The sequence below is a fragment of the Mytilus edulis genome, chromosome 6, assembly GCF_963676685.1.
Source record: "Mytilus edulis chromosome 6, xbMytEdul2.2, whole genome shotgun sequence".
In the NCBI taxonomy this organism is placed as follows: domain Eukaryota; kingdom Metazoa; phylum Mollusca; class Bivalvia; order Mytilida; family Mytilidae; genus Mytilus; species Mytilus edulis.
The window spans coordinates 19,398,737-19,415,354 of record NC_092349.1 but is presented as its reverse complement, the minus strand read 5'-3'; the positions used below and the strand labels follow the sequence as shown (position 1 = coordinate 19,415,354).

General features: G+C 31.2%; 1 protein-coding gene across 1 annotated transcript in view; it reads left to right on the top strand.

Annotated features, from left to right (window-relative positions):
- The first annotated feature begins 14,517 nt into the window (after positions 1–14,517).
- Positions 14,518–16,618, top strand: part of LOC139527314 (repetitive organellar protein-like) — a 42,896-nt gene continuing 40,795 nt past the window's right edge. The window contains exon 1 of the mRNA XM_071322676.1: positions 14,518–14,606. The gene's annotated coding sequence lies outside the window, so the exon portion shown is untranslated. The remainder of the gene's footprint in view (positions 14,607–16,618) is intronic.

Here is a 16,618-nt window from a genome sequence, read left to right as displayed (position 1 = left end):
CCAATTGCTTAATATATCTGATAAACTGGGGGGAAAAAACATGAAAAAGTAATATTTCTCACTGAACAATAAAAATGAGGTCAAGGTCATATGAAACCTGCCAGACCTACATGTACACCTAACAATAATTCCATTGCTTGAAGTACACTAGAACAGACCAAAACGCAAAAACTAAACATTGTTCAAAGAACCATGAAGTAAAGGTTAAGGTCAGATAAACCAGTGTGTTAGACATTTTGCACATAACAATCTGTCTATATGCAAACTATATTTAATCTATTGCCTATAGTATCTGAAAGTCGCATCACAAAAAATATGATATTTTTTCAAGCCATTACTGAACCATGAAAATGAGGTGAAGGGCAATGGACAAATGACAGACACTTTATAACTTATGGTATCTGCATACACGGTGTGAAGCATCTATGTCTTCTACCATATGAAATGTAAAGCTTTATACAACCAGATGCTCCACAGGGCGCAGCTTTATACGATCGCAGAGGTCAAACCCTGAACAGTTGGGGCAAGTATGGACACAACATTTAAGCTTGATACAGCTCTGAATTTAGATTGTGATTAAAAAGTTGACACAATATAGGTTTCTGACACAGAATAAATGTGTTCTAAGAACTTAAACTTAAAAAACTTAAAAATTTTAAATTGGACATTTACCAATTATGGTCCAATATCCAAAATCTAAATACATGGTTAGATTCAGCATATCATAGAACCCCAAGAATTCAATTTTTATGAAATCAAATAATGTTCAATTTTAGACTCTTTAGACCTCAATGTGGACCAATTTGATAACCAGGCCCAAATATAAAAAATCTAAATACATGGTTATATTCAGCATATTGAAGAACCCCATATATTCAATTTTTGTTGAAATCAAACAAAGTTTAATATTTGACCCTTTTGACTTTAATGTAGACCAATTTATAACGGGACAATACTGTGCTATTGCGCAATCTTGTCCAGTTAGATATTTCTTGCTATTGCACAATACTGGGCAATTGAAATTTCTTGCTATTGCACAATACTGTGCAATTGAAGATTACTTGCTATTGCGGAATATTGTGCAATTGAAAATTTCTTGCTATTGCACAATTCTTGATATAATAATTTTGGACCCCGATTTGAACCAACTTGAAAACTGGGCCCATAATCAACAGATGCTCTGCGGGCGCAGCTTTATACGACCGCATAGGTCGAACCCTGAACGGTTTGGGCTAGTATGGACACAACATTCAAACTGGATACAGCTCTGAATTTGGATTGTGATTAAATAGTTGACACAGCATAGGTTTCTGACACAGAATGAATATGGTCTAATGAACTAAAATGTTTTTTGTTTGCTTTTGAGCAATTCACTATGCTGTTGATTATTAATCCTTTGACATTTGAAGAAATTTTCTTTTTCATTTCTGAAATTTGAAATAAGAAAATTTGAACCCCACCAATTTTTTTTCACCTCCCCCTTTCCCTTATTCCAAAAATGATCTCAATTTAAATTTCTAATGGAGTTTTCAACAAAAACTACTCATTTAAATACATCATAAAATATAAAATGTCATACAGTCATGATTTAAGTTGATTTGACTACTATTCTGGACAAAGAAAGATAACTCCAATGCAACATTTTATATTTGCAAATTTCCAATGAAGTTCATTAAACTGAAGTTTTTTGGCAAATTTCCAATGGAATTTATTAATAACAAAGGTTTTGGCAATTTTCCAACATACATAATTTAAGAGCAGTTTAGGTGAGCTATTAAAAAGTAAAATCACAAAAATACTGAACTTAGAGGAAGATCAATTTGGAAAGTCCATAATCACATGGCAAAATCAAATAACAAAACGCATCAAAAACGAATGGACAAGAACTGTCATATTCCTGACTTGGTACAGGCATTTTCAAATGTAGAAAATGGTGGATTAAACCTGGTTCTATAGCGCTAACCCTCTCATTTTAATGACAGTCTCATCAATTTCCGATATTTTTACATTGATGCGTTAAATAAACAGACACAATAAATATAATAGTCAAAATATGGGTACATCAGTCATCATCGTTTAACAATTTTAAAAGGAACAATTTAACAGAACACAAAAACATATACTATCTACGAACACATTTATTGATTTGAGTGTCTGACGTCAGAAAATTTTATACGTCACATAAATTTGTCGTTCAATGTGCGTACAAACAATTTCAAAAATTTTTCATGGGAATGTTAGCATACATGGTTAAAAAATCAAAAGTATGAAAGAATAAATTTAAGAAATAGACCGAGATTTAAACTAGTCCAAAAGTTATATATAGAATTTATAAGAATCCAAAAATAGTTAATTTCACTACGTGATTGAATGATTTTGACGTTTGTGGTTCAACGTATATTGTAATTCATAATAGAAATATGTCATAATGACATATAATAGAACAATATCATACTGACGGGATCTTTTAAAAGTACAGAGTCACGTTATAAGAACAAAAGAAATACAAAAAGTCGCAAATACAAAACAAACCACAAAAAAATAATGAAAGCCAATACAAACACATTGACGAGATGTATAAGTACCGAGCCACGTGAAACGGATATCACATGAAACCATTCAACAGTAAAAGTAATATTAATAATAGAACAAAGACAAATGAAAGAACTATAAAACACGTTGTTAAGATGATAAACAACATCAGTACGAAGAATCTATACATCAAGACCATCGTGTATTATTTGAGAAGTTGATACGGTAATATTTATCAACAAGGTCTTGGTACCTTCCGATGAACTTTTTTAGAAAAAGAACGAGACGTTCTTTGACATACCTTTGTTTCATCAACTTTCTACTCAGACACTGATGACGTTTTACAAAGTCTGAGTAGGAGCTGCAAGCTCTTGAATATCTAATAAGATGCGTTTCAATTACCAACCTTATACTGCTTTTAAATTATGTAATTGTCCATTAACCTTGAAACCTTTTTCCCCCTTTTTTGCACCTTATTCCTTAATGGTTTGAGCCACAACTCCCAAAGACAATTCCTACCATCCCTTTGTGGTATTCCAATATCCAAAATCTAAATACATGGTTAGATTCATCATATCAAAGAACCCTAAGAATTCAATTTTTGATGAAATCAAATAAAGTTCAATTTTGATTTGACTGAAGAGACATGTATTGTCGAAATGCGCATCTGGTTCAGGAAAATTGGTACTGTTAATGTTATTGGACCCTTTAGACCTCAATGTGGACCAATTTGATAACCGGTTCTAAATATTAAAAATCTAAAAACAGGGTTAGATTCAGCATATTGAAGAACCCCATATATTGAATTTTTGTTGAAATCAAACAAAGTTTAATTTTGGACCCCGATTTGGACCAACTTGCAAACTTGGCCCATAATAAAAAAAAACTAAGTACATGTTTAGATTCAGCAAAACAAAGAACCCCAAGAATTCAATTTTTCTTAAAATCAAGCTTGATTTTGGACCCTTTCGACCTTAATGTAGACCAATTTAAAAACGGGACCAAAAATTAAGAATCTAAATACACGGTTAGATTCGGTATATCAAAGAACCTCAATAGTTCAATTTTTGATGAAATCAAACAAAGTTTAATGTTGGACCCTTTTGGCCCCTAATTCGTTGGGACCAAAACTCCCAAAATCAATCCAAACCTTCCTTTTGTGGTCATAAACCTTGTGTTAAAATTTCATAGATTTCTATTAATTGATACTAAAGTTATTGTGCGAAAACCATTTAAAATGCTGATTTGGGCCCTTTTTGGCCCTAATTCCTTAACTGTTGGGACCTAAACCCCCAAAATCAATACCAACCTTCTTTTTATGGTCCTAAACCTTGTGTTTAAATTTCATAGATTTCTATTTACTTTTACTGAAGTTAGAGTGCAAAAACCAAATGTCTTCGGACGACGATGATGATGGTTAAGGACAAATAAGGACGACGACATCGACGCCAACGTGATACCAATATACGACCAAATTTTTTTTAATTTTTGAGGTCGTATAAAAATGACCACATTATTGATATTTATGTTATCAAAAACTTGATATCAATATATCCCCATCTATATTCTACAATGAAGAATCAAGAAGTATTTAAATATTAAATGGGAACATCACAAATAGCAGCTAATTTCATTTTAATATCAGGTTCGTGAAGTGTACCAATGAGAAATAAAGTGACAGTAGAACTTAATATGATGTTCTATTTTTTTCTACCATAATCTATGGAGTTCCCTTTTGAGAACTAAACCTTCATGTTTTTGTATCATTTATTGATGAGGAATGCCCTTGTAGAAATAAAAGGGTTTTTTTACCAGTATGTTTTTAATGATCTTAAATAAAATAGGCTGCATCATATATAATAAATGATTGGTAAATGACAAGAAATTTTCTAGATGTTTTAAGGGTTTTAGCCACAATATCTTTGCAAGCTAGGAAGAGCATTTGTCATGTTTTGTTGAAGTGTGACAAACTTTTAAAGGTCTGCTTGTAAGATTATCAACAAAACATCTGGTCAGTGACATTGAACATGTACTCTTTGATAAAAAATTATTTGTCACACTTGTTATTTGTACTGCATTCCTGTCATGTGATGTTGCCATTTTAACATTGCCATAAAACACGAGGTTTGGCTAGTCACAAGACTAGGTTCAGCCTACCATTTTTCTTATAACGTCCTGTACCAAGTCAGGAACGTGTCAGTTATAAATCTAATGAACTGTGACAAACTTCTAAAGGTCTGCTTGAAAGATTATCAACAAAACATCAACAAAACATCTGGTCAGTGACATTGAACATGGCCACATTGATAAAAAATATTTGTCACACTTGTAAGTGTTGTTGCATTTATTTGTACTGTATTTCTGTCATGTGATGTTGCCATTTTAGCATTGTCATTAAACACGAGGTTTGGCTGGTCATAAGACTAGGTTCAACCTACCATTTTACTTATAATGTCATGTACCAAGTCAGGAATGTGTCAGTTATTAATCTAATAGTTTGTTTTTATGTATGTTGCATTAACATTTGTTTTTGTTGCAGTTCAGCGCTTCTTTTGTTCTATTGTTTTCCTCTTATAGTTGATGTGTTTTCCTCAGTTTTAGTTTGTAACCCTGATTTGTTTTCTCTCAATTGTTTTATGATTTTTAAACAGAGGTTTACTCCTGTGGCCTTTATTTGTGATGAAAGTTTTAAATAACAAATAATAATAACATCAAAAACCACATAAGGTCAGCCTCATCTGTCTGATTAGCAACCTCTTAAATTTTACAGTTAATGTTCAGTATGCTGTCAGAGGATTTGGTATAAACAAAGACAAATATTGTTGTTGAGAAAAGTAACAATCATCTATTTCAAGAGTTCTTAGTAATGAAGAGACAAACAAAGGTTGTTACAATTAATGTGTATTATTAAATTTTTCATTCTTATTCATTTGAAAATACAGTCATTTAAAAAGTTAAATATCTTGTCTAACTGACTAATCACATTGGTATTCATCAATACCATATTTAACGAACTACCCACACTATTATCAATGACGTATATTGTTATTTCTGCATAAAGAATCCTCAAATTTTTACTAGTAGTCAACACATTTATGACTCATCACTTTATAAAAGCATCTGCAACAAATCTGTTTTAGCACCAAAATACTATTCAAAATAAGAAATTAGTACAAAGCCACTCATAATATATTTTTTCTGTGTTAATTTCATAAATATAACAGTTTTCCAGATGATTTGTAAGTATCAGCATACAAAGTCCTGGTCACGGCACCATATCTTAAGTCTATTACACCACAAGAATTCATTAAACTTTCAGGTTAAAAAATACAAAAAGTATTTCAAGCTGTGCTAGAATGAAGTTTACAAACAGGGTATAAAGACAGAATTGAATTATGCAAATCATAGAACCTTTATCAAAAGGGAATTTTAGGATTTTATTAAATAAACATTGCAATGTTATGTATCCCTCGTTTTTAAATACAAACATAAATTTATTTTAGTAAGCTATGTGTATTGATTGATCAGACACTTAATATAGTTACTTATGCTTTGTTAGTGTTGTTATCAATATATTTACAAGATTTTTAACTTTTTTCTAAAGCACTCTATTAATCAGTTAAAATTAAAATTTGTAGAAGTCATTACTGTTGATAAGTAGTACCATTGAAATACAAATTGAACCAACAGAAAATGATCAAGTACTTTAATACACATTTTCAACTTACAATTGAGTTTAATTACTTTGGATTCTATTATTATTCTTGAGTTAACTATTCTCATGGTTCTCATTGGTACAGGTGAACATCAGCCAAGTGCAAATTGTCTTATGCCTTTATGTAGAATTTTGTAAAAACCACAAAATCAATTATACATGAAAAATACAATATTCCTTTCCCACAAAAACTGGTATTCCCGAAATTAAAAAAATCCACAGTATTACAAGTATGATTGGAGTATCATCAGTAGTTCTTTGTTCATATAAAACATTTATTCCATGAACATTAGGGATTTGCACCTCAAGCATTTTAACAGCTTATTTGATTTTCCATTTCTGTGAACAATTACAATTATCAAAGAGTCCACTCCGCAAAAATTTTTGCTTTTTTTAAATCATGTTCCTTTAAATTTTGGTAAACACACAGATATTAGGCTGAATCTGAGAATGAGCTTGGGGACTTCAGATAATAAGGCCTTAGGAAAGTGCACAGTCAACTATTTCCTTGCCGTACTTTCTAACAATGCAAACGAAATTTAAGCATTCAGTTTAACTAGTAATAAATGCTGAGGATACAAAATATAAAGTATATTCATAGCTACTATACCATACAGTCCAAGTGTACTAATAACAGAGATTTGGTTTGACTTGGTTTGACTGTATTACTTTAGATAAAAGCCAAATACAGATATAAATAAAATACTTCAGGACAGGTAATGTGGCACTTATATTTGATCATATAACAAGTGGTATCTATTTACATGGCATATTGATGGAAGTTATTGATATAAGAACCAGACTCAGCAGGGCCATACTTAAATCATGATCTGATTATAATGGAAACTTACAATCAACCTAGCAATAAACAATTAAATGTCACTTAATATTGTGTTATGATAAAAAATGATACAGATTTCCCATTCCTTCTAAAATATTATTTAAAATTCTAAACATTCACTTTTGCAAAGATTCAAAACATTCTTGGGGCCTTATTCTCTTGGTAATTAGTTTGAGAAACAAATGATTAAGTTCAAAGATGCATAACTGACTGGGTTGTTTTCCAACTTATGCCATAACCTATAAATTTCATGGATTCCTAAAACCCTCAAAGCATAAAAAGTTAGTCTCAACAAAACCTTTATTGAAAACCAAATTTGCCATTGAGTCTGTAAAAATGAATATTAATCCAAATAATATTTTAGTAAACAAAGAAATATTATATCCATAATGAAAACTGCTGGCACAGAATTTAATTTTCTGGTTATATCAAGTTGGTAAAGGCTTTTGAGATATTAAATAAACCTTTCACATGGTCAATGATTCCCCAACCTCTTATCAAACATTTGTTATCAAAACATCTAAAGTTGTAATCATTTTTACGTTTGCAGCTTTTTGTGATCGTTTTAAGAATATTTGAAATGAAGTTACTAAAAACCAACAGAAGTAATCTCTTAATAAAGCAAAAATGGGGAATGATTTGTAGAAAAGCTGCAGTTCTTACTGAGGTAGATGTTTTTTTCTACAATGTCATCTTGGTAGGTAAAATAGGATTTATCTTGTTCAGGTCCAAATTAATTTATTCATAATCTATTGGACTTTTTTTTATATAAATTTCACAAACCCTGTAATTTGTTTAGGTGAAAATGGCCATAAATATCAAGATGTCATGTCGGTGTGCTGTAGTGTTACAATTATTCCAAAAACAACTAAAATAAACAAACTGGGAAGCGTATGTAAACCTATAAATAAGCAGAAAGAGTATTAGAACAGATGAGGTATATAAAACCTGGCCTAATGGATGGATGTATACAAATGTGGGAAAGGGGGGATGGGGGGTGATGTAAATTCGTTATCATTTGTGGGCTACTAATTTTCAAGGATTGTGTGGGATCGAGAGAATCACAAATTATAGCATTCATCAAAAGTTCTAATTTTTAACTGGCTTGTATATAAAATTTGTTTATATAGATCTGCAGTATAAGAATCCGAAAAATGCAATGAATGCAATGATCTTTTTATTATCTTTATTTACACATCAAGTAGTCATTAACATGATTTAATGTGGATTTGTTAATTTTATTGGGTACCAATCTTTGTGAATTGAGAAAAACTTACAATTTCAGAAACATGATATATACTCTATTGCAGAATGTTTACATATTTTTCCTACATGCATTTATTTTTAATATTTGTGGATCGCAAACCAAATTCCTATTATAACTTCTAGTTTCCAACAAATAATAATAAATTCACAGTATGTAAAGTAATGACTATAACCTACATGAGAGCCTTTTGTAAATTTTTAACAAATATTATAGCCATTGACCAATATCTATTGGCATACCCCAAAATTTAAGTATTTCTCATGGATTCTTCTAAAACCAAAGCAGAACAAAATATTTTACAGGGTCTTACTAAGCTCTTTCCTTTCAAATACTGTGGATTTATAATTATTTGTTGGATACAAATTTTTGTTGGTTTAATGGATACAGATAAATTTGGATTTTTGTGTTTAACAATTTCTCTGTAGGCTTGTGTGCAAATATTTGTAAAACCACAAAATCAAATATCCTTGAAAATGCAAGTTTTCCTTAATACACGAATTCAGTGTCCACGAAAATAAATGAATCCACATTACATGTAGAACAATTCACATTACATGTAGAACACTCCACGTTACATGTAGAACAATCCTTCATGTCTTATTGTTTCAGAAGCTTAAATACACATGTACAATATACTTATATAGAAAGACTGAAGAGTATCTTATATATTCCTGATTATCAGTAAGTAATAAAATCTCAGAAAGAGGCTCATGTCATCCTTTTTCAAACAACCTCAATCACTACATGCCCTAACCCTGATTGTTATTGGTGTGACAGAGTAAGTTTGACAAAAGAATGACACAGGGCTGCATTTCAGAGATTGAATAAAATGCTGCAAATGATGAAAAACAAGACATAGGGCCCAACAAATAATACATGTGTTTCCACTAATGCGCTGGGGAAAAAAATAGGGTAGGTATGCAGGCAATATCATTTTATTTTACAAATATTTTTTAGCTGGTTACTTCTAGGGGATCAGTCTGATTTGAACAGAGGGCCTACTCCGGATGCTGGAGTTTCTGGTTACTACTAGGGGATCAGTCTGACTTGAACAGATAGAGGCCTCCGGGAGAGGGAGTTTCTTGCTACATTGAAGACCCATTGTGGTCTGCTCTATGGTCGGGTTGTGGTCACTTTGACACATTCCCCATTTCCATTCTCAATTTTATTGTTCCAAAATGGCATAAAAAGTGTTAGCATAGGCACTAAAAATAATGGTAGGTAGGGTTAGCAGAAAACACATGTATCTTTTTTTGGCCTAGCATGTTTGTTATACATGTTATTTTTACAAAGAGTAGCACCAAAGGTGTTTCTAACTAAAATATAATATAACACTGATATTAAATTTTCACCTGCATTATTAGACTGAGAGAATATGGGATTGACATTGCAGCGTAGTTAAATGAGCATGTGACACATGGTTATATTAATGGCAATGAAGTAATACTTGTACAGTACTCCATTGTCATACTGGTGATTTTTAGAGAATTATTTTTTCAATTCGTTTTTCATAGAAATTCAAAGGTTAAAAGTTTAGAAACATCTTATATTTTATATGCTACATATTTTTTTCAGCTGATTCTCATAATTGATAAATGGCTTCCAATAACAACAAGATCCATTTGGATATACTGCGTTTAGATACCTCTTATGTTGGTTTTTCATTCCTATATTGTTGATTTAAAGTTTAGAAATAGATAGATACCAATGACAAATGTCCAGCAAAAATTACTTCAAAAACATGATAAATAGCTTTATGAAAGAAATGTCTGCCTCATTTCAATCAAACTGAATCAGAAAGTCTCTCAAGTATTAGCTTACTGTTTTCTGTCATGTTCAAATTTACAGGCATATTCACCCATTTCAAAAAATTGGGCACAATAACTGGAAAGTGATTAGTAGTTTACATATGACAAGTTTATTAGAGAGGAATATGTTTTAATTGTTCTTATTTTGTAACAAAATGTTCATCATTCATTCCTAATGTGTATGAAATGAAAACAAATGAAAGGCATTCCTTATAGCATAATAACAGAGCACTGCAGTTGGCACTTATATAACAGAAGGTAAACAAAAATTACCATAATCGTAGATTTTTGTACAGGTACTTTGATTAAAGGTGTATCTTTAAAATTGGTATACAGTAATGGAATTACCAGACAAAGCAAAATAAATAAACAGATGGAGTAAAATATTTATAAGTGGATGTTATTAAATAATACAATTTATGCAGTTACTAAAATATACCATATTGTTTAAATCTTACGAAACTTGGATTCAAATGGAAATTTCATACAGGAGCATAGCTTTCCTATAATCATATAAAGATTTTTTTTAGATATCTTACTTGTGAATTGAATTAGCCATAAATACACTCATGACATTGATATATATATTAACATTCAAACAACTTGCATTTCCCATTTGATATATTTAGAAATGTCTGTTCTCAATGGTCAAAAATTATTAGCAGTAATTTATAAGTGCCTTTATAAGGGACCAGCCATAAAACTTGTAGATTTTTCTTGTTAGAACACTTATACCAGTCCATATTTTCTTGGAACAATACAGTTCATTTTTAATTCTTTGAGGTGGAAGGTCAAAGTAATCTGTTTTCAAAATTGCCTCAGCAAAACTTGTATTATTTTAGATATTGGTCTCTATTATTTAACTGCAGTCTCAAAAGGAGAAATTTTAATTCTAATAAACAATCATCATTAGTCTGTATCCTACAATAAGTTTTTTAATAGTCAAATTAACAGAAAAAAATCAACATAAAAAATGTTCAAACACTATAGAAAAACTATGTTCCATACTCATGATACTGTAAATTTAGAAATTATTTATTGTTTTTTATTAATATAAATAATGCCATTCAGTGAGTATCATGATAATAAGAACTCGCTTTTTTTTAAACTAAACCAATGATCTCTCTGAAGATTTTTCTAAAATTGCAATAATTGAACTCACACTTTTATCCGTCTTTGAAAATAATCGTAATAATAAATGCACGCAATAATTTCAGAATTTACAATTATTAATTGATCTCTATCCCTTTCGTCTAAGTTTGACCTACTCTGTTCAACAGAAATGATATGTCTTTTTGATTAACTATTCCTCCATGATGTAATTTTATTGTGTGGTTTCTCTCATTCTAATTTTTCAATTACCATAAATATTAATAATTCTTAGATTATCATATTTTGTAAGTTTCATAAAATACAAAATAATATATATATCATAAATTGGTATACACTTAACAAAATAATTAAGCATAGTAAAACATATAAAAGTTATTCAAACAAGCTTAGTTGAATGCAAGACTCCACATTTGTCATATACATAGGAAGTTAAAAGACAAGACTGGATTATTAAGGTTTTTATTTTTATTTCTCATTTGAATTGAGTCATTTCTCCTTTTTAGTCTATTCCTATTAATGTTATAAAATTGTATAATATTTTATTTCAAAAGTAAATAAAAACTTAAATTTAAATTCTGATAACATCATTCATTGTCATTCATTCATTTGACTGCAGTATTTAATAAACACACAATGATCAGTCCAGGGCTTTTCATTAAAGCCGGTAGTCGGCGGAAATCCGCCGTTTACGGTGGCTTCAAGTGCCGGCTACTTCACTGGCAAAAATCTTAATTCAAAAAGAAAAAATATCTTTTTCAAATGCTTACAGGCAACCGAGAGATGTATTGTCGCAAAGTAGCGGTCACGATAAACAAGTACGAAAAGTCAAGTGTTTACCTTGGGCTAAATATAGTTCACATAAATTCAGGTCACTGATTGGTTGTCGATTTAAAGTTAGAATGCATCGTTTCTTTTCAAAGATAACAAGAGAGATGGTCATTGAAGGATAACAATAGAGACGTTCCGACGGTCATTAACTCGTTGGCTTTTTTTTTTGCTTTTTTTTTTTTACTTTTAAAACGTGAAGACAATCAGATAGGATGACAATCTTATGTTATGGAATAATATCAGTCAAATTAAAGAAAGTGTAGTAGATCATATTGTACAGAATCTGCAAAACAGTATCTTTTGACGTTTATTTTTTCAAAACCCACGTGGTGTTCAGGGAATCAAGGTCAAAAACGAAAGTAGAATATTGTCAACTCGACCTCATATAAATAACATTTCCAAATGATTTATGTATCCGACTTATTGAACAGTTTACAAAAGAAAAAGACAAATGCACATAGTTATGCAAAATAAATCGATCAATATTTCTAACAAACCGAATTATTATATTAATAAAACTCCTTTAAATGTAAATAAATTTTAAGCATAAGCAATGATAAAATAATGAAATTTAAAAAAACTATAACATAAAAAACAATTAAATTTCTTTGAGATATTTTTTTCTTTCTTTAATTTCATACATAAAAAAATGGTCATTTAAAAGATGAAATTAGGTGCAAGGAGATTGCGAGAATGCAGGATTTTGCTCTATTTATCCCAGACCATCCTCACATGGATTAATTTGGCATTTGCTTATGAAACTGTTTACTAATCAATATTGGCCTACCACTATTGGTTCCCCCTTGAACTAACTTACTCACAAACTAATACATGTACTTTGACCTATAATGGTTTACTTTTATAAACTGTGACTTGGATGGAGAGGTGTCTCATTGGCACACATTTCACATCTATTAAACTTTGAGGAAAATTCAAAACGTAAGGTCCCTAATGATAATATTTTTTGTAATGCTGGAAATTCCACTTCTCTTTTTTGCGCTATAAATAACATTGTAATGCATTTACGGTAAAATGCAACACCGCAGAGCAGCTACTCTAGCCGTTCATCAGAACACTAGATGAATTAATGTCATATACTTAATTCTCGATAGTAGAAAAGCTGCCTCAAATTTAGTCCAAATAATTATGACGTCTGGCAAGGCTATTTTAATTTTTTCTGGAATGTGGGATAAAAAAAGTAAAAATCGAAAAATACCCACAGCAGACAGCTTAATTATCTGGACTACCTCCAATTTAAACCTACTTTTGGGTATTTCATCTTGTCAATTATGTTATTGGATTCTGTCTGACAATCTTTGTAGTGTCTTAGCCATACTGTGTCCACCCAATCCACTTGTCTGACCTACAAAGAATTAATAAACAACTTTCATTGATCCATGCATCAAGCAGTTTAGTGTCATCTCAAAGGCACTTGTCTCAGAATTTTTACCCCCTATATACCTTAATATAAGTTATAAGTGCCTGTGTGTCATCTCCACTTGTCTGACCTACCAATACAAAGAAATAATAAACAACTTTAGTTGATCCATACATCAAGCAGTATGATGTCATCTAACCAGATCAGGGGTAGATCCAGTGGGGGGTCCTGGAGTTGGAACCCCCCTTTTTTTGGACGATCAATGTATTTGAATGGGGGCATATAGTTGGAACCCCCAACCCCCTTTTAAAATGGCTGGATGTGCCTCTGAAGGAGCAAGACCCTTTACAATGACCATAAATTATCACACTCTTTTTTAATATCAAATCAATCCATACACTACATATAGTTTACCTAGTCATGTACCTTTAACCTTAATCACTGATATTTCAAGCAGTCACTGAATCTTGAAAATTCAGGACAATGGACAAATGAAGGACATAATCTTTGTAAAATACGGAATCTGCATACAATGTATAAAGCATCAAGGTCTTCCACATTCTAATATATTTAGCTTTATACAAATAGTTTATGGCACCTCCCGATATTAATCCCTTGGCTTGCATGCATACAATGACTTTTGTCTCAGGCAGGGCAAATCCGATGACTTCAATTTTTTTATACTGATTTTTTCTTTTTTTTCTTTTTTTTTTTAATTCGTTGACACATTGATTTATTTATTTTTATAAGAAATAGTAAATAATGCCCCTGAGGTCATATGTTATAGGACTAACAAAAAACTTTAATAGAAAAATAGCTAATATTTTGTCATCATATAAAAAGAAAACAAAATACATCCAGATTCTTCAAAAGAAGGTTTCCCTTTTTAGAAACAATTAGGATAACAAAACAAATTTCCTCTAATAGAAAATTTAATGGATGTCATTCAAATGATAAAAAATTATTTTTAACTTTTATTATTTGGGTCAGTTATTTTCTCTGTGATTTAAATATTTACTGATGAGTTGAATCAGGTATAGACATGTCCTAAATAACTTCCTGGTTGGTTGACATTGAACAAACGGTGAAAGAGAACTAAACTTTTGTCATAACAACAGCAACAGGTATTTGGTTAAAATGTAAGTTATTTTATTTGACTAGGTATAAAATGCAGAGTAATGTGTATATACTATGTAAATTGTAACCTATATTCATATATTGTAAAAAAATATATGTCTTATTGTTCAAAGGAGTAGGTTCCGTAAGTCTAAATAAATATGAAGTCTTGAAAGGCTATGATATTTTTTTCTTTGACGCCTTACGTCGAAATAATTATGACGTCTTGAAAGGCTATATTTTTTTTAATTTACGTCGAAGTAAGGCGTCAAAGAAAAAAATTAGCATAGCCTTTCAAGACGTCATAATTATTTGGACTACGTAAGGTCCTAAAATGGCCCCTAGTATATCATGTATATGTATATAACTCGTATACTCCCAGTCCGGGGTTATTTCAGGTCACGGTCCGGACTCGCCTAGACTCCCCTGACCAGTGCTCGATAACAGCCTACAAAAATGATTTTTTTTTTAATGAAAATAAAACACTTTTGAATTAAAATATTTTTTGTTTTTAGGTATACCTTAAAAGGGGCTTTACAGGAAATGTACATTTCGCATTATCGTAACTTAACTTAGTAGTTTGAAACAACATGGATCGATTATAAATTCATTTACTATTCAAATGATGTGGTTCCTACAGTAATATTCAATCCTGGGCGTTTGTATCATCATGTTTTGACCCCCTAGAGCCCCTTCATATGTTCACTTGACCACCGCCATTTTTATGTAAACAATATATTTTGGGTAAACTTGCTTGTTCCTTATGTATATTCCAATTTGGGTGTTTCATATGTCACTGATGGGCCATGGTACTGCACTGTTTGTTTGCACATGTTGCAGTGTGAGAAATAATGAACTGTGAACATTTTATACGGAAAAAGATAGTTTTCCAAACAGTTCACATTTAGATCAAATTTAGAATCTCTGGATTTCTGTGAATATATTACCATTCCAGTAAAATTTAAATGCCAATTATCAGTAAAATGTTCATTTTATCAAATAGAAATCATAGTTCTTATTTTATTTTTATTTTGAAGTTTTTATAACATTATCGAGAACTGGTCAAGTTGTAATCAAATTTGGAATATTTTTAGCATGTGAATCAAGCATGCCCCAAGGTGACCTCATAATAGGAATTAAACAACCAATCAGGTTATTTCAAATGAGGTCAACTTTGATAAAACAAAACGTCATGAATTAGTTGCACGATTATGTCGGTAAACAGTAAAAAAAATTATCGAGCACTGGTCAGGAGAGTCTGGTGTCATTTCGTTGATTCTCGGACAAAAGTCTTTTGTTAATTTTTCCGATGACAATTTGATAAGCAAAAAGTTAAATGAATAAAAATGAAAAACATATTTCCATCAAATAATGTGTGAAGTTTTATATCTCTATCGATGTCTACCAACATAGAATACACCGAGTCCGGGGTTACTTCAGGTAACCATCCGGACTCGACTACTACGACCAACATTTGATTATTTCGTTAAATCTCGGATAAATGTCTTTTACATTTATGTATTACAGGGTTAATCAAATGTTCCGTCAACATACTTTACGACAATAAACAGTTTACATACAGTTGGTTATCGTACGGTAGTGCAATACACACAGGTATAGGAAACTTCAAGCTAGTCCGGGGTCATGCCAGGTCACAGGCCGGACTCACCTGTTCAAGATTGTGTATTACATTCTTCATAGCATTAAAAACTGTGATAAATGCTTTAACCTAACCAGCTTAATAATAAATATACAGCTTATTTTAGACCCTAGTAGATTATTATGCGCATGTGGCTGTAGATGCAAATGTATGGACAACTGCTTCAAAGTAGAGTATTTAAATAGAAAACTGTGCTATGCTTTACATACCAAAAGAATTGAACTTCTGAAAGCTCTGCCGTTCAACAAACGAAAGGGCCATTGAATGTAGCCAACATTCACCTCAGGGGAGTATGGCGCGGGAATAGTGTCACAATGGCGTTTTTATGCCATCGCATAATTCATTTATGCGATGCCATAA